The following is a 20,922-nucleotide window of genomic DNA, read 5'->3' as shown; positions in this document are numbered from 1 at the left end:
GAGAGAGAGAGAGAGAGAGAGAGAGAGAGAGAGAGAGAGAGAGAGAGAGAGAGAGAGAGAGAGAGAGAGAGAGAGAGAGAGAGAGAGAGAGAGAGAGAGAGAGAGAGAGAGAGATAGAGAATTAATACCGTACCATAAGAAGCACAACCTCAACACACTCACTCATGACTAACACACACACACACACGTGCCTCCAGACGGCATGCTAGGATCTACATCCCCCCCCCCCTCATCACTAATCCCAAGGCTCGTAACCCCAATATTAACACTCATCATTGCTAGATGCTTAGAAGGCGTGCCAAATCATTCCCTTCATATAGAGAGGAGGAGGAGGAGGAGGAGAACTAGGAGGAAGAGGAGGAGAACTAGGAGGAGGAGGAGGAGGAGGAGGAGGAGGAGAACTAGGAGGAGGAGGAGAACTAGGAGGAGGAGAAGAACTAGGAGGAGGAGAAGAGGAGGAGGAGAAGAAAAAGTAGTGGAGAGAGAGAGAGAGAGAGAGAGAGAGAGAGAGAGAGAGAGAGAGAGAGAGAGAGAGAGAGAGAGAGAGAGAGAGAGAGAGAGAGAGAGAGAGAGAAAGGCTTATCAGGGTGACCTACAAGATGGGGAAGGATGAGGATGAAGAGGAGGAGGAGGAGGACAAGGACGAAGATAAGAAAAACTTATATTACCACTACTACTACTCCTCCTACTACTACTACTACTTCTACAACTACTACTACTACTACTACTACTAATAATAATAATAATAATAATAATAATAATAATAATAATAATAATTTAAAATGCTGCCTTTTTCCTCACCTATGAAGAAGAAGAAGAAGAAGAACAAGAACAAGAAGACAAAAACAAGAACAAGAAATAATTATAACATCAGGAAGAACAACACACACACACACACCTATGTCACTCTACACCAACACTTTGACCCTCAATGAATACTACAATAACAGGATGCCCTTATCTCCTGACCCTTACACACACACACACACACACAGACACACACACATTTTAATAATTATAATTTTTACCCTCAAGTTGCTTTCTACACTGTAAACCAAACACACACACACACACACATCTATACTAAGCTACACAATAATTTAAATCACAATAAATTATAAAAAACGTAATATTTCCAAGATGTGCCACTGTTCCCACTTAATACTAATAGTTAACATGACGGAACTGATGCAGGAAAATAAATGTGTTAGGTTTTATAAAGGCATAAGGCTGATGGTGCTGTACAACAAGGGTGGGTTATGTCACCTGATGCTGGAGCCCTTCAGAAAGAGTCAGATATAGGAGAGGAAAGGGGCCGGAGATAAAGGTTACATAAGAGATAGTGAAAGACTGAGGATAAGGAAAGTATTGAGAGCAGGGCAGCTTACTCTTGGAAATAACTCATAAGAGGATGGAGTTGCCTATATTAAATAAATTCTGATAGCTGTTGTGTGTATGACCCTGCTACTACTACTACTACAACCACCACAACTACTACTACTACTACTACTACTACCAAGATCGGTAGAGTAATTGAGTCGGATCAGGACGCTAGTATTCTCCAAGGTGAACTCAACAGATTGTATGACTGGGCGGATAAATGGCAGATGGAGTTCAATGTAGGGAAGTGCAGTATTCTGAGTGTAGGTAGGAACAACCCCTCACATAACTATTGCTTAAATGACACTCTCATAAGCAGGTCTGGACGAGAGGATTTAGGGTCTTAGTGAGCTCTGATCTCCGTCCAAGGGCACAATGCATTCAAGCTAGAAATCGAGCTAATAGGGTACTGGGATTTATTTCAAGGAGCGTAAGCAACAGAAGCCCCGAAGTCTTCCTCAAACTATATTTAGCATTAGTTAGACCTCATCTTAACTATGCGGTTCAGTTCTGGTCACCTTACTATAGAATGGATATCAAAATGTTAGAATCGGTGCAGAGGAGGATGACTAAGATGATTCAGGGGTTGAGAAACTTGCCATACGAGGAAAGACTCAAACAGTTAAACTTGCATTCTCTAGAAAGGCGAAGGGTGCGTGGAGACATGATCGAGGTTTATAAATGGATGAAGGGCTTTAATAAGGGAGACATTCATAAGGTTTTGTTGGTAAGAGAACCAGGTAGGACACGAAGTAATGGGTTTAAACTGGATAAATTCAGATTCAACAGGGACATAGGCAAAAATTGGTTTACTAACAGGGTGGTGGATGAGTGGAATAGGCTTAGCAGTCATGTGGTGAGTGCCAATACAATTGTCACATTCAAAAATAGACTAGATAAATTCATGGACAGCGATATTAGGTGGGGTTAGATACACGGGAGCTTAGGGTCAAAGGAGCTGCCTTGTACAGGCCTACCGGCCTCTTGTAGACTCCTGCGTTCTTATGTTCTTATGTTCTTGTGTACTACTACTACTACTACTACTACTAAGCATATGACTGCTGTTTTTGATAATCCCTTGAAATTAGGTGTATATTGCTTTTAGCCCCTTTCATATATATTTTTACAATATTCTTTTATTTTCTTGTTGCTGTCTTTCATTTGGTCATAAAAAATAAAAAATCTGGTCCCCAAAATACCTTTCTCATTAATAATAATAATAATAATAATAATAATAATAATAATAATAATAATAATAATAATAATAATAATAATAATAATAAAAATAATTAATAATAGTAATAATAGTAATAATAATAATACCAAGCTAAGCGTAGCAGTGCCAAAGCCAGGGAGACTAGGGTAAGGTAGGTAAGACAAAGGTGGGTGCATACGCCATGGCTGCGGTGCTCATCTCCAAACCATCAGCCCTTTGAGCCTCTGCTAGGTAAAAACAGTTACCCCACAACACGGGCCAAAGTGATATCCAGGTTACCACAGTTTACTTTCCCCAGGTACACATTTATCGACCAGCCCCAAAGGGAGGAGGAACAGCTGGGTGACCTGCACTCTGACTGTCTGGGCTGGGATTCAAACCTGGGCCTGCAGAGTGGTAGCCAGGCATGCTGACCACTAGATCACAGAGGTGCTGGGACTGACGTATCTATGTATTAACCCCTTGACTGTGGATTTCCTACAAGAAGACCTCACCAAGCAACAGGAATGGAACAAAAAGTGGCTGCTACAATTCAATGAAGAAAAATGTTTAGTCATGCACCTTCGGAGGGGAGATCCTACATACTAATACCACATCATACACAAGGGAAAAACTCCACTATCCACCACAGAGGCAGAGAAAGACATAGGACTGTATGTTACCAGGCTACCAGTGAAGGTGAAATCTGTGCCAATCACAGAGGACGGGCTAACAATACCGTGAGGCTCTTGCTAATTTTGTGGCACTCAGCTGAATTTTAGTGGAGCTTTGCCACCAACCCTTGAGCTAAATTTGATAGCTGGGTTGATTAATTTCACCCTATGTCATGATCAGTTTCCTATAAAAATGTCAGTTTTTCATAAAGAATTATAATTGCAGTGCATTATAATTCATAACAAAATATAAGAATTCACACCTGTTCACTTTTAAATGTCTACATAGGATTTGCCCAAAATATGAATGTTGTTCCAGGAAGAAAAGTCTGAGTTGACCCTCGCAGGAGTGCAGTGCGGTGACCAGGGTCTTGGGGACCAGCGATGGTACTACATAACAATAATTATGTACAGAGGCTGGGTTAGGCCACGAGACAAGTGAGAGGCATCCCCACAGCCTCCTTACAGAAACATGTACATAAGTGTGTATCTACGTCACTCCTCCGTACAATGTTTAGCATGCCTGGCTCTGAATCGGCTGGCCTGGTTTCCAATCCCGGCCCAGGCCACGACCACACAGCCCACCCAGCTGTTTATCCTTCATTTGGAGAAGGTGGATAATTGGGTACCTGGGGATGGCAAACTGTGGTAACAGATGTTACGCCTGCCCCGTTCCAGGGTGATGGGTTACTTCTTACCACAGGCTCAAGGGCCAATGTGACAGAGATGAGCACTAAGGCAATGCACAGCTATACCCTATGCCCCAAGAGACGTGTCACACCCATAATGATAACAAGGGTGGGGCGCAGCCTTCATGCTGACCCCTCAAGGAATATCAAACCTCTACAGGGCTCAGTCACTTTCTGTCATTGCCCTCGTGGTGAGAAAATTTTTAAGTGCAAACGGTACATATAGCAGCAAGATTAAATTACTAGCATAGTGTTGGGCTACACATGACAGTTTTCACAGCTACATACAGTATAGTCTGCATAATAGGAATAATAACTGTAATAAGTATAGTAATTGTGTATAATAAAAGCAAAGCCATGAGGTTACACAGACAAGTTAGAATAAGAGCACACAAAAGGTAAAATACTATTCATGACACTTGAGAAGCAAAGGCCAAGCAAGGGTCATATTACTGCCATAACACTAACTAACACTAACTAACACTAACTAAACTAACACTGGCAGGCAATAACATTCACCCACAACACTAACACACCATCCCCTTAAGAAAGCCTGCTAGAGCTATGGGTAAAAAAGAAATAACAGAATCGCCATCCCAGCATAACCCATACTGCAATCCACCATGGCATCAGTGAGTGGGAAATAAAACGTTCGATATTTGTGATGCTATTAAAAAAAAAAAAAAAAACATCAGGTAATTAACAAATAAAACATTGGATATTTGTGATATACTATAAAAAGAAAAGATTTTGATATTTTAGCACGAACCAAAACATGGTTAACCCCTTGACTGCGGGTTTCCTACAAGCAGACCTCACCAAGCTACAGGAATGGAACAAAAAGTGGCTGCTACAACTCAATGAAGAAAAATGTATAGTCCTGCACCTTAGGAGGGGATATCCAGCATATACCAAAAATTACCAATACCACATGGGAAACACTCCACTATCCACCACAGAGGCAGAGAAAGATCTGGGAATATATGTTACCAGGCTACCAGTGAAAGCCAAATCCGTGCCAATCACAGCGGGTAGCTTAAGTGACTACGATGATGCCAAGATTATTTAAACAACACAAGTAACCTTCAAGAAAGCCCTCAGCACTCATTCATTCACTAAATCCTACAAACATGAGGATTATTTTTGTATGCTAACACCATCACATTGCATTTATCATTTTTAAGCCTCAAACTCTTGTACCGACACAAATAACAATTGAAAATTAAAGTTAGCATTAAACCTGTTATATATTATATTGCTGACGGCCCTACTGAGCATTGCGTTGTCGGCAGCGTGGGGCCTGAAACCTCATCAACAGTAAATAATATCACCCACACCATACGCCCGCTACAGCCCATGGTAAGAAATCAAAAGGGAGGAAATTTCCTTGACGCAAGGGTAATAAATAGGTGGAATCAACTACCCGAGAGTGTCATCCACAGCCCTTGCATCAGCACCTTTAACCCGTCCGCTGTGATTGGCACGAATCTGGCTTTCATTGGTAGCCTGATAACTTATGCTTCCAGGCAGCGTTGCCAGATTATCGTACTCACCACATTGTATTTATCCTTTTTAAGCCTCAAACTCTCGTACTTAACACAAATAACGAAAGAATATTAAAGTTAGCGTTAAAACTGTTATTTATTGATGTGTGTTTGTTTGTTTTTCCTATAGATATCAGTCAGACACGACGAAAATGCAATACGGCGTGTACGATAATTGGCAACGCTACTTCCAGGTGTTACTCCGCCTCTTTGGTGGATAGCGAAGTGTTTCCCATGTGGTGTTGGTGTGCTGGATATCCCCTTCCAAGGTGCAGGACTTTACATTTTTCTTCATTGCATTGAAGCAGCCATTTTTTGTTCCATTCCTGTAGCCTGGTCTTCTTCTTCTTCTTCTTTTGACCTGTAACACTTTGTATCGCTTCTTAGGTCCTCCTCCTCTCGTTCCTCCCTTCTTCTTATTCACACACCTTCCTTTTCAGTATTATGTTATTTTCTAACCTGAAATAAAACCACTTATATTCACTTACTCAGACATTTGTTCCCTTTTTTCCCAGCACTGTGCGAGGAACACTTTTGCCAACTTTACCATTTTTCTTTTGGTTTCCTTTTTGTCCCCATTACAGCCCCAGCACCGTGCAGATCGCCCCGTTTTCCTCCTCTAGCCTCCTAGCCCACTCCTCTCTGTCTATTATCATCACTACTCCTGCCTGGTGAGGTCTTCTTGTTGGGAAAAGAGAACTGAGCAATGAAAGTGGCATGAAAAGAAAAGTGTAATAGTGGAAACTAACAAAAGGACAGAGAAAAGCAAAGTCAGGGGAAGAAAAGGGCAGAAAAACACCTCAGTTCAGGGTGAAGTATATAAGTGTGCAATGTAAAGTAGTAACTTAGTGTGTGCTGCAAAGTATAGAAGTGTTGAGAAGGAGGACCTAAGAAGCGATAAAAAGCGGAACAGCTCAAAAGAAGAAGAAGGAAATCCACAGTCAAGCCTGGGTTAAAAACAGATCTGACAACTTTGAGAGAGATGCACAGAGATGAGGCACCCTTAGGGTGCCCCAAAAAGGACCAAAAAGGACCAAAAAGAACCAAGAAGAATTAACAATAACCAAAAAGGACCAAGAAGAACTAACAATAACCAAAAGTGACCAAGAAGAATTAACAAGAACCAATAAGAACCAAGAAGAACTAACAAGAACCAACACAGAGCCAAAAAGAACCAAGACGAAGCACGGTGGAAGCTTTAAGGGGTGATATGGGGTGGAGTACCTTTAGGGAAAGATATAGAAAGGCTACCCTTAGATACAAAGTTAGACTGGAACGAATGGATGATGCAAGACTGGCCCAGAAGGTTTACTTGTGGAGTGTGCATAAGCAAATGGATTAAGAATTGCATGAGAATGGTTGGTGACAGTGGTATGCAAGTCAGGTGGGTGAGCAGAGAGGAAGGGAGGCATTTCTTTGAATGGAAGGTGACTGACTGGAACAGTGAGGGTCTAGAATGGGATGTGACAAAGTGGAAGAGAGAGGTAGATTGTGCAGTGAAAGGTGGTGGTCTGAGGTGGAAACATGCGATGGAGTGAAAGAGTACTCTGAAGTGGTACAGGGAAAAGGAAGCCCTGCAGTGTGTCAGCTGGTATGATGGAGCCTGGGTGATGATCTACTCTTCCAAGCTCGAGCGCAGTGTACGAACATGAATGCAAGAAATTACAGGTGGTCTGAATCCCGCAGCAAAGTGTGTCAGATGTGTGGATGAAACTGTCGCGCATGTGATACTGGTGTGTGGGAGGAGGTACCAGAGAGAAAGGACGAAGATGATGAGGGTGGCACTGAGTGAGATGGGCTGGGATGTGAATGGGAGGATTGCAAGAACAAAGCTGCTGCTGGGACTGAGTGGTGAAGCAAATGAGAGAATTATAGAAGCCATGAAGTTGTCTGGAAAAGATGTGGTGTGCAAGAAATAGGGAATAAGAAGATTGTGATGGATAATGCTTGCCTTTTCTTTATTTTTACAGGTTGTGCCGATATCAAGGCCTGACGCTCCAACGGGTCACCTGTACAGCAAGGGCAAGAACCAATAAGAACCTAAGAGGATTAGTTCCCTGCCTCTTTATTATCATTAAGGTAAACAGCGTCACAACCACCACCATACACACCATGCCGCAACCACCACCATACACCCATACAGCAACCACCACCATACACCCATACAGCAACCACCACCATACACACCATACCGCAACCACCACCATACACCCATACCGCAACCACCACCATACACCCATACAGCAACCACCACCATACACCCATACAGCAACCACCACCATACACCCATACAGCAACCACCACCATACACACCATACCGCAACCACCACCATACACCCATACAGCAACCACCACCATACACCCATACAGCAACCACCACCATACACCCATACAGCAACCCACCATTATAATCATACACCCTTGACAGATTCCCCCAACCCATCATAACCAATATTGTAACCTGACACACCACCACATTAACACCATCATCACACCACCACCATACACTCATAACAGTTGTGGTGGTGGTGATGATAGTAGTGGTGGTGATGATACTGGTGGTGGTGATGATAGTAGTGGTGGTGATGATACTGGTGGTGGTGATGATATTAGTGGTGGTAGTGGTGGTGATACTGGTGGTGTTGATGATACTGGTGGTGGTGATGATACTGGTGGTGGTGATGACGGTAGTGGTGGTGATGACATTAGTGGTGATGATGGTGAGTGGTGTTGATGGTGGTGGTAATGTCTGAGCGTATACTCCACACCACGTCGAGCTGAGCGGCTGTGGGTGTGCTGCGTTACCTGGCGTGGTGATGGCGACGCGGCAAGCCTTAATTGGAGGTGCGCTGGTAATTAATCCAAAGGTGAGGCAATCGTAAAGCACTAGAGCGGCGGAGCTATGAGCCGAAAATGTCCTCCCTCCACCAAGGTCAAGAAGCCACTGCCGCTGCGAGCCGCCGCCTAGGGGTGGGCAGGTACCGGTACCAGTACCGGTACTAACGGTACCAGCTGAACGGTATGGTACCGGTACCAGATTGTTCAGATCTATTTATTGAATTTATTGAAAATTCTTCATGTCCGGGTTTTCTTTATTATTTATTTTTTCGATAAAAAAAAAATAGGGTTAAGATTCGTTTTAGGTCCGTGCCAGTATCTCATTACCTACCTTATGAAACATCAGTATCTCTTCATATATCTTTTCTACAAACCTTCAACAGTCATGGAAACGCTTTGAAAATCCAATTCAAGGACTTTTTTTTTACTCTTGAAAATATGGGATAATGTTTACGAAAGCGCGTCGCCTCCTCTGCTGGCCGCGGCGACGCTGCAGCCGGTGTTGCGAGAAATACCTCCTCGCTGAAATAAGTCACATATACATGAGGGGGGGGTCCAAGGGAGGGCGTAGCCCCCCCTGGTTAGAAGGAGGGGTCGAGGGGGGCGCAGCCCCCCCGTTAGTAGGTCGTAAAGTTCGGTTGGAGTAGTTTAAATATGCTCCCCGACCCTAAGCCCTCTGCGAGCTATTTTGCGGCTGCGGCGGCTGTAGTGTCGCCGCGGCCAGCAGAGGAGGCGACGCGCTTTCGTAAACATTATCCCATATTTTCAAGAGTAAAAAAAAGTCCTTGAATTGGATTTTCAAAGCGTTTCCATGACTGTTGAAGGTTTGTAGAAAAGATATATGAAGAGATACTGATGTTTCAAAAAGTAGATTATGAGATACTGGCACGGACCTAATACGAATCTTTACCAAAAAATAGCATGTATAGATATTATGGAAGTACTCGATCATAGTCTAATAACAATGACAATATATATTAGCAACCTAAAAAAAGAATCGGACATGAAGAATTATCCAGTAAATCCAATAAATAAATCCGGATCAATTGAAGAATCGCCCCCCAGAGTTCCCAATTGAAGATTCGCCCCACCAATTCTGCTCAACTGAAGAATCGCCCCCCAACTAGAAATATCAGAAATTATATATTATATTTAGTTTATGGCATTTATTATGCATAATCTTATATTCTATATCTTGCATTATTTATAACTAAAAGTTTTATTGTTATGTAAATGTATACTAAATGGGTGTGAGGATACACAGCATATGTGGAGCACTTTATTTTTTGTATTTTTCACACAGGGAATTGAGTGGAAAAAATGAATACACTGATTTTCAAAGGAACCATATCAGAACACTCCTTACCCTGAGAGCATGTCAAGATACATAACACAGCAACATTCAGCAGATATGTGCCATTAAAACCTCTTGTAAACCCAGCCATTAAAACCTCTTGTAAACCCAGCCATTAAAACCTCTTGCAAACCCAGACATTAAAACCTCTTGCAAACCCAGCCATTAAAACCTCTTGCAAACCCAGCCATTAAAACCTCTTGTAAACCCAGCCATTAAAACCTCTTGTAAACCCAGCCATTAAAACCTCTTGTAAACCCAGCCATTAAAACCTCTTATAAACCCAGCCATTAAAACCTCTTGCAAACCCAGCCATTAAAACCTCTTGCAAACCCAGCCATTAAAACCTCTTGTAAACCCAGCCATTAAAACCTCTTGCAAACCCAGCCATTAAAACCTCTTGCAAACCCAGCCATTAAAACCTCTTGTAAACCCAGCCATTAAAACCTCTTGTAAACCCAGCCATTAAAACCTCTTGCAAACCCAGCCATTAAAACCTTTTGCAAACCCAGACATTAAAACCTCTTGCAAACCCAGACATTAAAACCTCTTGCAAACCCAGCCATTAAAACCTCTTGCAAACCCAGCCATTAAAACCTCTTGTAAACCCAGCCATTAAAACCTCTTGTAAACCCAGCCATTAAAACCTCTTGTAAACCCCACCATTAAAACCTCTTGTAAACCCAGCCATTAAAACCTCTTGTAAACCCCACCATTAAAACCTCTTGTAAACCCAGCCATTAAAACCTCTTGTAAACCCAGCCATTAAAACCTCTTGTAAACCCAGCCATTAAAACCTCTTGCAAACCCAGCCATTAAAACCTCTTGTGAACCCACCTATTAAAACCTCTTGTAAGCCCAGCCATTAAAACCTCTTGTAAACCCAGCCATTAAAACCTCTTGTGAACCCAGCTATTAAAACCTCTTGCAAACCTAGCCATTAAAACCTCTTGTAAACCCAGCCATTAAAACCTCTTGTAAACCCAGCCATTAAAACCTCTTGTAAACCCAGCCATTAAAACCTCTTGTAAACCCAGCTATTAAAACCTCTTGTAAACCCAGCTATTAAAACCTCTTGCAAACCTAGCCATTAAAACCTCTTGTAAACCCAGCCATTAAAACCTCTTGTGAACCCAGCTATTAAAACCTCTTGCAAACCTAGCCATTAAAACCTCTTGTAAACCCAGCCATTAAAACCTCTTGTAAACCCAGCCATTAAAACCTCTTGTAAACCCAGCCATTAAAACCTCTTGTAAACCCAGCCATTAAAACCTCTTGTAAACCCAGCCATTAAAACCTCTTGTAAACCCAGCTATTAAAACCTCTTGTAAACCCAGCTATTAAAACCTCTTGTAAACCCAGCTATTAAAACCTCTTGCAAACCCAGTTATTAAAACCTCTTGCAAACCCAGCTATTAAAACCTCTTGCAAACCCAGCCATTAAAATCTAACCTTATCGCTTGTGTGAGTCCTCCCCTGCATAGGAACAGCCGCGTCATCCAAAGTAGACCAAGCAATCAACCACTCATATCCACGGTAGACCAGGAAATCGACCACTCATCCAGGGGCCGGTAGACCAGGAAATCAACCACTTAGCGGATGACCAGTGCCGTGTAGTTCTCCAGCCTGAAATCGAAGGAGTTCGTAACCTAACCGATCATGGATATTAATTAGAGTTTCTACTTAAAGACAAACTGCGTGCGAGATAAACATTCAGTGACTCGGAAATAATCACTGAATATTTGCGACACTAACAAAAATATCCGACGTCACACCTGAACCATTGGATACCTGCGACATTATCCATGAAGGCAATTAGGACACTCACTCACTAGGACATCTCAGAAAAAGTGCGCCGAGGATTGTTATCAAGGCTACCATGGCGGTGGTCCGGGGCGTGGAACCTCATCAACAGTAGCGGTGTGTTCTGTGGTTGAAGCTCGGCCGTGGAGGTTTCTTGGAGACCCGAGTGGATGTGGCAATGCCCGGGTAGAGCAGCGGTGGCCGTAGAGGAAAGGGATGTATACTGTAGAGTCTTCTGTATACTGTAGTCTTCTGTATACTGTAGAGTCTTCCACGGCAAACGTTACCTGTTCTTTACTAACTAGAGAGAGAGAGACACAGAGACAGAGAGAGAGAGAGACAGAGACAGAGACAGAGAAATTGAGAGAGAGAGAGAGAGAGAGAGAGAGAGAGAGAGAGAGAGAGAGAGAGAGAGAGAGAGAGAGAGAGAGAGAGAGAGAGAGAGAGAGTAACACACACGCACAGATGTACGCACAGTGCTGGGAGGGAGCAGCAACACACACAGACGTACACACAGTGCTGGGAGGGAGCAGCAACACACACAGACGTACGCACAGTGCTGGGAGGGAGAATTAAGCAACACACACACAGACGTACGCACAGTGCTGGGAGGGATGAAGGACAGGCAGCATGGCGGTACATTGTTTATTACGGAACGAAATTCGCGTTACAGCTGCAAGGTGCTCTCAACCACAATGCCTTACAAAACCAGCGGTGATTACCTCCTCCTGCTGCAGCGACCTCCCCAAGACGGAGAGCCCCCAGACCCTGCCCAGCGAGGGGGCGCCTCCCCGGCCACCTGGTCAAAGGCGCAGCCCCCCATCTGGCAAGCCGTGGGTTCAATCCTGGGACCGAACCTGCAGCCGGCCAGACGGGAAGCCCTCCCTTAACCAGTCAGCCAGAGAGGTGTGCCCCCTGCCGAGAAGGCCCAGAGGCCTTCCGCATCGGGCGGGTCACCACAGCCTCCTCTTCTTGCTGCTCAGGAACACAAGCTAAAAGGCAACAATTACACACATGGACATATAAAAAAAAAGAAATCCTAACCGACATCTCGGAGGGAGACGCCCAAAGGCGGCAGACTCAAACGCAGAACGGAATCACACCCGTTCTGTGAAAGAGCCAACCGTTGTACCCCTAACACCTTAGGCTCCACCAGCCTCCTCCTGTGAGGAAAACTGGTCCTCAGTTCAGGCAGCTCAGAAGGAGCCACCCTGGCGGCAAAGCTCTAACACAGACTCACCCGCGTAAAACCCCGCCGCCTATACTATCACCTTGCCAGACCTCCCAACGGGAGAATCTGACATCTATTTGCGCGTCTCTCTAGCGTTGCTCCGCCTCCCTGCTAGCCTGATTGCCAGGTGACACACCCGCCCGTCGGCCTGATGGACAAGACGGCCACGCCCATGCCTTCCTGACACGGTGATTAGCTAAGTTCCCCGCCAACACCCCACACACAAAGAAAAAAAACACTCACACCCTACAAAACCTGCACCGTAGTGTTACCCAAACCTCAGTCGCTCCCGCGTCGCACACCGCCGTTGCTCGCCCGGCAGCGTCCACCCAGCGCGCCTCACCAGGGACAACAGCTAAGGAGCTAGGGAGGAAGGGGGTTATGGGGAAAAAAACATACATAGAAATAAAATCCTAGCACACACAGCAACACACAGAAGAAGATCAAACACAATGGCAGGCCTGCCATCACACACACAAACACACACAGCACACACTAAACCAAATACCGTAGATATACCGTTGTGATGAGACGTCCTCGCTGCACCGGACTGCCACACACACACACACACACACGCTAGCTATTGGGCATAAGGAACACACGCAAAGAGGCATAAAAAAAAAAAAGACATCCTAAATAAAATAGCACACACAAGCACTCAGCGGGGGTTTGGGGAGGCAGACGGAGGAGGGCCGGTTGGCATGGGAAAGGGGAATCGCCCTACCCCAGGAGATGGATATGGTCTTGGCACCCCCCGCCTGGTGCGAAGGTGTACCCAACACACCAGGCGGTAAGGCTTGACACAACCCAAATCCCAGGAGGTTCATCCCCCAACCCACTTCCAGCCCACCAACCATTCTACCCCACCCGCCCTTACCCACTCAGCACCCACAAACACACACCAAAAAAAAGACGCCACTCCCATCAGGCTCCTTGGAAGAAGGCAGTCTGACCCACCTAATGAAAAGCCAGGCTCAACCTTACAGAAGAGTCTGGCAAAGCTTCGGCGGAGACAACGCGAGAGACAACGCCTGGCCAAGCAGAGCCCGACCGCTCCGGCCCCCGGAAGGAGAGACCAGAGTAGCTAGAGTCAGCTTCCTCCTACGGAGAAAACTGACAAAAAAAACTTCAGACATCTCAGAGGGAGACCGCCCGAAGGTGGAAGACTCAAACGCAGAACGGAATCACACCTGTTCTGTGAAAGAGCCAACCGTTGTTACACCTAACACCCTAGGCTCCCTACACCAGCTAAACAAACACCCTACACCATGACATGCTGCTCCCGCGCTGCACCGCTGCTCTCCACTTACGCGCCTCTGAAAGAACCAGACCGACTTAGACACAACCCAGGAGACAGTGACGGAGAATTAGACACAAAATGAAAATTATACAAGAGCAACAGTATTTAATGATCTCGTTATTCGACTGATTATCATTTCATTACTATTATTGGTATTATCATATTCATTACTATTATTGGTATTATTATATTCATTACTATTATTGGTATTATCATCATTATCATTGTTTACCTGGACGCCAGAGGATACAGGCAAGGGATGACACACGCGGCCACCTCCATCAACGTGTCTCTCCAACCGGGCCAACACGCTGGAAGTACAGGGAGACTCAGACATGCGGAGAGGCAGCGGCGGAGACATCCAGACATCTTGGCTCAGACACAGGTGGCTGCTCCATTAACCCGGCAGCAGCAACAGGCCAAATTTGTGGCTTTACCATGTAGCAGCGACAGGCCAAGTTTGTGCCATGATATTTATACCCCCAAAATAGATGATGCATAATCTGATCACAAATGCTTTGATATATATTATGAAATGGTTTGTGTGAGGGGTGATTTTTCTCATTTACCTCGCTTGGAGGGACCATTAAGAAACATGATCAGAAATGCTTTGATATATTATGAAATGGTTTGTGTGAAGGGTGATTTTTTCTCTTCATTAACCCGGTAACAGTGACGGGCCAAATTTGTGGCTTCACCGTGTAGCAGCGACGGGCCAAATTTGTGCCATTAGCCAATCAAACTTAAGTTATATTAATTTTTGCATTTCTATTCTTTCATCCCTTTGCTGTCCAAACCCCTTATGCAAGAGTTAAGAACATAAGAACGTAAGGAATCTGCAAGAGGGCGGTTGGGCTATACAAGGCAGCTCCTGTAGGCCTAACCCCACCTTACCTCACCATCCATGGCTTTATCTAACCTCTTCTTGAATGTGTCTATGGTATTGGCATCCACAGCGTGGCCCCCAAGCCTGTTCCACTCAACCACCACTCTGTTGAATCTGAATTTGTCTGACTTAAAACCATTGTTATGCGTCCTACCTGGCTCTTTTACTACCAAAATCTTATTGACATCCCCTTTATTAAAGCCCTTCATCCATTTATAGACTTCGATCAAGTCTTCTTGCAACCTTTGCCTTTCTATAGAGTGTAGATTAAACTGCTTCAGCCTGTCTTCATAAGGCAAGTTTCTCACCCCCTGAATCATCTTTGTCATCCTCCTCTGTACAGATTCTAACACCAGAACTGCACCACATAATCGAGATGAGGTCTAACTAGTGCTAAGTAAAGTCTGAGGATGACTTCAGCGCTCCTACTGCTTACGCTCCTTGAGATGAAACCCAGTACTCTGTTTGCCCGATTTTTGGCCTGAATGCATTGAGCCCTAGGACGGAGGTCAGCGCTCACTAGGACTCCTAAGTCTCTCTCACGCCCAGACCTGCTTAGAGGAGTTTCATTTAAGGAGTAATTGTGTGAGGGGTTATTCCTATAGGCCTACACTCAGATGCGACACTTCCCGACATTGAATTCCATCTGCCACTTCCCCGCCCAATCATATAGTCTGTCAAGCTCATCCTGGAGAACACTAGCGTCCCTGTCTGACTGGATTACTCTACCAATCTTGGTATCATCTGCGAACTTGCTGACATCACTACTAATTCCTGTGTCAGAGTCATTGATGTAAGTAATAAAAAGCAGAGGACCCAGCACAGACCCCTGAGGGACCCCACTCAGATCTTTTACCATTGATTTGCACTCTCTGCTTCCTACCACTAAGCCACGCCCTGATCCAGTTCAAAACTTTACCAGCTACGCCGTGAGCCTGTAATTTTAGTAATAGCCGGTGATGGGGAACTTTGCCGAACACTTTACTGAAATCCGGATACAATATGTCATAGTTTTCATCTCAGTCAACCGCCTCAATTAATTTAGTGTAGAAGGACAACAGATTAGCAAGGCAAGACCTGCCCTTTGTGAACCCATGCTGCGAATCATGAATTAAACTATGCTTTTCTAGATGGTCCTGAATGCTCCCAGCTATAATTTGTTGCTTTACCGTGTAGCAGCGACGGGCCAAATTTGTGGGTTTACCGTGTAGCAGCGACGGGCCAAATTAGTGGCTTTACCGTGAAGCAGAGACGGGCCAAATTTGTGGCTTTACCGTGTAGCAGCGACGGGCCAAATTTGTGGCTTTACCGTGAAGCAGCGACGGGCCTAGTTTGTGGCTTCACCGTGTAGCAGCGACGGGACAAGTTTGTGCCATGATATTTAAACCCCCAAAATAGATGATACATAATCTGATCACAAATGCTTTGATATATATATTATGAAATGGTTTGTGTGAGGGGTGATTTTTTCTAATTTTTCTCGCTTGGAGGGACCATTAAGAAACATGATCCACACTGCTACTGCCACCACCGGGTTAGGATCAACAAAATTGTAATGCCAAAATTTAATTAAGAACGGGAAAGATAGAAATTAGGGAGGATAAGTAGTTTTAAGTATTTTTAAGAATATATAAATTCCATCTCTATCTCTCACATACTTAATTGAATTTTTCTTAAACTAAAAATGGTCAAATCATCACCGATCTCCCCTATTAAGCATATATTCATTTTTGCAATTCCTAACATTATATACTCATTAAAATAATTTTTCACACATACAAATACTATTTTTACATAAACCCAATACTGTCCAACCCCTTATGCAAGAGTTAACCAGCATCTTCATTCTTTCATCCCTGTGCTGTCCAAACCCCTTATGCAAGAGTTAACCAGCATCTTCATTCTTTCGTCCCTGTGCTGTCCAAACCCCTTATGCAAGAGTTAACCAGCATCTTCATTCTTTCGTCCCTGTGCTGTCCAAACCCCTTATGCAAGAGTTAACCAGCATCTTCATTCTTTCATCCCTGTGCTGTCCAAACCCCTTATGCAAGAGTTAACCAGCATCTTCATTCTTTCATCCCTGTGCTGTCCAACCCCTTATGCAAGAGTTAACCAGCATCTTCATTCTTTCATCCCTGTGCTGTCCAAACCCCTTATCCAAGAGTTAACCAGCATCTTCATTCTTTCATCCCTGTGCTGTCCAAACCCCTTATGCAAGAGTTAACCAGCATCTTCATTCTTTCATCCCTGTGCTGTCCAAACCCCTTATGCAAGAGTTAACCAGCATCTTCAGTCTTTCATCCCTGTGCTGTCCAAACCCATTATGCAAGAGTAAATCAGCATCTTCATTCTTTCATCCCTATACTCTCCAAACCCCTTATGCAAGAGTCAACCAGCATCTCCACTCTTTCATCCCTATACTGTCCAAACCCATTATGCAAGAGTTAACCAGCATCTTCATTCTTTCAGCCCTATACTGTCCAAACCCATTATGCAAGAGTTAACCAGCATCTTCATTCTTTCATCCCTATACTGCCCAAACCCATTATGCAAGAGTTAACCAGCATCTTCATTCTTTCAGCCCTATACTGTCCAAATCCATTATGCAAGAGTTAACTAGCATCTTCATTCTTTCAGCCCTATACTGTCCAAACCCATTATGCAAGAGTTAACCAGTATCTTCATTCTTTCATCCCTATACTGTCCAAACCCATTATGCAAGAGTTAACCAGCATCTTCATTCTTTCATCCCTGTGCTGTCCAAACCCATTATGCTAGAGTTAACCAGCATCTTCATTCTTTCATCCCTTACACTGGTAAACTCTGGAGCAGCCTTCCTGTGTCTATATTTCCTCCTGCTTTTGACTTGAATTCTCTCAAGAGGAATGACGTATCGAGACACCTCTCCTCCCGAAACTGGCCGCTCATAACTTTTGTCTCTGAAGGAGCAGCGATTAACCCAAGAACATCGGCAGACCCTTTTCTGGGCTTTCACGAGTCATGGCTGTGATATGGTGGACCCAAAAAAGGGTTCGCCATAAAACCCATAATTCAAGCTAATTGTAGGTGGTTGTGGCATAGCGCAACCCACCATGCATGATAAGTGGTGCAGTAAGGTCACGGCAGACTGAATTAGCTATCCATACAGTAATCACTCGTCAAATTCTCTAAAGTAGACAACAAGCGACTCTCGGCTAGATGCCACGCGTCACGAGACTGTTTATTTTGTGACAAACACCACCCAAACAGAATGGAGTTTGAGTAGAAGTAAATATTTTTAACGGCTTTATGGTTATGAGAGGAGCAGGTACTCTGATGCACGTTCCATGCTCTTTTCATAGTCTCAAAATGTAGTGTAATTTTGCCATTTCCCGGCCACTTCTCGCCTTTCCCATTGCCGACGCCCACGGGTTAAGCCCTTCCCGGCGGAGGATTTATATAGAGAAGTTTAGAAATTGAGACTTTTTGTCGGCGCGTCTGTGTATAGATGTTTGCTCTCATTTGCCCACATTAGATAGTAGCATGGCGCCACTATAAACACTCGCCTGCGCCAGAACGGGCTGGGTCGACCCCAAAAAAATAGACGATTCCTTACTACTGACAAAATGAACAAAATAAATTATTATTAGGCATCTCAAACCCCCGGACACATGCCGACATTGCCTCTCAAGGACAGTCACTGTTTGTGCTTTGTCGGATATGCAACACACATCAGCTGACACTGGGAATTTTTGCATTTTTCTCTATTTTTTATTATTATAGTCTATCATGTCAAGGATTTACAAAGATTTACATAGAAAATCAGACCACACAGACCCCATGGTCCAGACTTGGTGGTCTGTCCTTAAACCTAAGTGATTTTACATTAATCAGAAGACTCCAAAACGTTGCATTTCTACTCTAGTTGATATTAAGTTGAAGGAAGTGACGGTCGAGCTTATTTTTGAAGGAGTCAATCGTGTTACACTGGACCACTGATGGTGGAAGCTTATTCCATTCTCGCACTACAACGTTGGTGAAGAAAAATTTGGTGCAGTCTGAATTTACTTGTCTACATCTGAGTTTTACGCCATTGTTCCTCGTGCGCAGAGTGTCATCGATCATAAACAATGTTGATCTGTCTACATTCGTGAAACCATTAAGTATTTTAAAACATTCGATCAGTTTTCCTCGGAGGCGACGTTTCTCAAGAGAGAACATGTTAAGGGTAGAAAGCCTTTCTTCGTAGGATTTGTTGCGCAAGGAAGGGATCATTTTCGTTGCCCGACGCTGAACACCTTCTAATTTAGCAATATCCTTTGCATGGTGGGGGGACCAAAACTGTACCGCATATTCCAAGTGGGGTCTGACTAAACTGTTGTAGAGCGAGTATTACATCTTTATTCTTGAATAAAAAGTTTCTTTTAATGAAGCCCAACATTCTGTTCGCTTTATTTGCTGCATCGATGCATTGCTGTGAGAATTTGGGGTTTGACGCGATTTTGACCCCCAAGTCTTTGACACATTGAACGCTTTTGAGTTTAACGCCGCGCATTTCGTATTCGAACTTCTTATTCCTCGTTCCAACTTGAAGGACCTGGCACTTGTCTACGTTAAAGGGCATCTCCCATCTATCCGACCAAGCTGAAATTTTGTGCAAATCCTCTTGGAGGCTTTGCCTGTCTTCGTCAGTGAGAACCGAGTTACCAATCTTTGTGTCGTCTGCAAATTTACTAATGCGGTTATTGAGTCCAACATCCACGTCGTTGATGTAAATAATGAAGAGCACTGGGCCAAGGACCGAGCCCTGAGGGACGCCACTAGTGACAGGCGCCCACTCTGAGTTAAATCCGTCAATCACTACTCTTTGTTGTCTGTTGCTCAACCAATTCGCGATCCATTGGTTTACTTGACCGTCAATACCTATTTGCTTTAATTTGTAAAGTAATTTATGATGCGGGACTTTATCAAACGCTTTCTGGAATTCAAGATAGACTACGTCCAGTGATTTGGTTACGTCATAAACAGTGAAGAGGTCGTTATAAAAGGTTAATAGGTTTGATAGGCAGGATCTTTTGTTTCGGAAGCCATGTTGTGAGTCCCCATTCAATGAGTGGCTTTCAAGGTAACTCACAATTTTGTCTCTAATTATGCCCTCAAGTAGCTTACCTACAACCGAAGTTAGACTAATGGGCCTATAATTACCTGGTACTTTTTTATCTCCTTTCTTGAAAATCGGTGTCACGTTAGCCTTTTTCCAATCTGAAGGGACGATGCCTTGTCGCAAGGACATATTGAATACGGTTGTGAGGGAGGAGAGTGTTTCGCTCTTTGTTTCTTTCAGCAGAGTTGGATATACTTTGTCAGGTCCAGGACTTTTATTTGTTTTAAGTGAATGGAGAGCTTTAAGGACTTCATCGGTTGTTATTTCAAAATTAGGCAATGCATGCTCGAGATTTACAATAGTACTGGTGTTGGTGGTAGCGAGAGGAAGACTGTTAGTATTAAACACCGAGGAAAAGTAATTGTTTAAGAGGTTTGCAATGTGTTGGCTGTCAGTCACTAGTGCACCGTCGCTGTTTGTTAAAGGTCCAATACCACTTTTGATCGCCTTTCTGTTGTTTATGTAACTGAAGAAAGATTTCGGATTATTTTTACAGTTGGCTGCAATATTTTCTTCATATCTACGCTTTGCCTGACCTACTAATCTTTTTACTCGTCGCCTGGCATCATTATAAAGTCTAATGTTTTCGGGCGTGCTTTGTTCTTTCTTTAACTTGTAAAACAATTTTCTCTCACTGACTGATTGTTTAATTTCACTATTAAACCACGGTGGGCTTTTATTAGTGTTAATTCGCTTCTCGCACAAGGGGACGAATGTGTTCTGCTGAGTGAGTAAGTGATTTTTAAGGCTTAGCCAGGCTTCCTCTACGTTACCGTCATCTGATAGTTGTATTTCTGTTAGTTTTTGTCGGATTTCTACGAAGTTAGCTCTTTTGAAATTGGGCACCTTTACTTTATTTTCAGTCACTGATGATTGAGCTTTAAT

At 43.9% G+C, this 20,922-nt stretch overlaps 1 protein-coding gene and 1 long non-coding RNA gene across 3 annotated transcripts in view; both read right to left on the bottom strand.

The window, feature by feature from the left end:
• Window positions 1–8,422, bottom strand: part of LOC126996827 (transmembrane and coiled-coil domains protein 2-like) — an 82,585-nt gene extending 74,163 nt beyond the window's left edge. Inside the window, exon 1 of the mRNA XM_050857692.1 lies at window positions 8,288–8,422. The gene's annotated coding sequence lies outside the window, so the exon portion shown is untranslated. The remainder of the gene's footprint in view (window positions 1–8,287) is intronic.
• Window positions 8,423–9,802: 1,380 nt separating this feature from the next.
• LOC126997182 (uncharacterized) lies at window positions 9,803–11,050 on the bottom strand. Of its 2 annotated transcripts, XR_007751927.1 has the most exons (4): window positions 10,847–11,050; window positions 10,622–10,721; window positions 10,072–10,146; window positions 9,803–9,946 (listed from the first exon to the last, which is right to left on the bottom strand). It is a non-coding gene; the product is annotated as an uncharacterized LOC126997182 (long non-coding RNA). The 2 variants fall into 2 exon arrangements; XR_007751928.1 differs by lacking the exon at window positions 10,072–10,146 and having other exon boundaries at window positions 10,647–10,721.
• Between the last annotated feature and the right edge of the window lie 9,872 nt (window positions 11,051–20,922).

This window comes from Eriocheir sinensis, chromosome 11 (assembly GCF_024679095.1).
Source record: "Eriocheir sinensis breed Jianghai 21 chromosome 11, ASM2467909v1, whole genome shotgun sequence".
In the NCBI taxonomy this organism is placed as follows: Eukaryota; Metazoa; Arthropoda; class Malacostraca; order Decapoda; family Varunidae; genus Eriocheir; species Eriocheir sinensis.
This window is presented reverse-complemented; position numbering and strand designations above follow the sequence as displayed.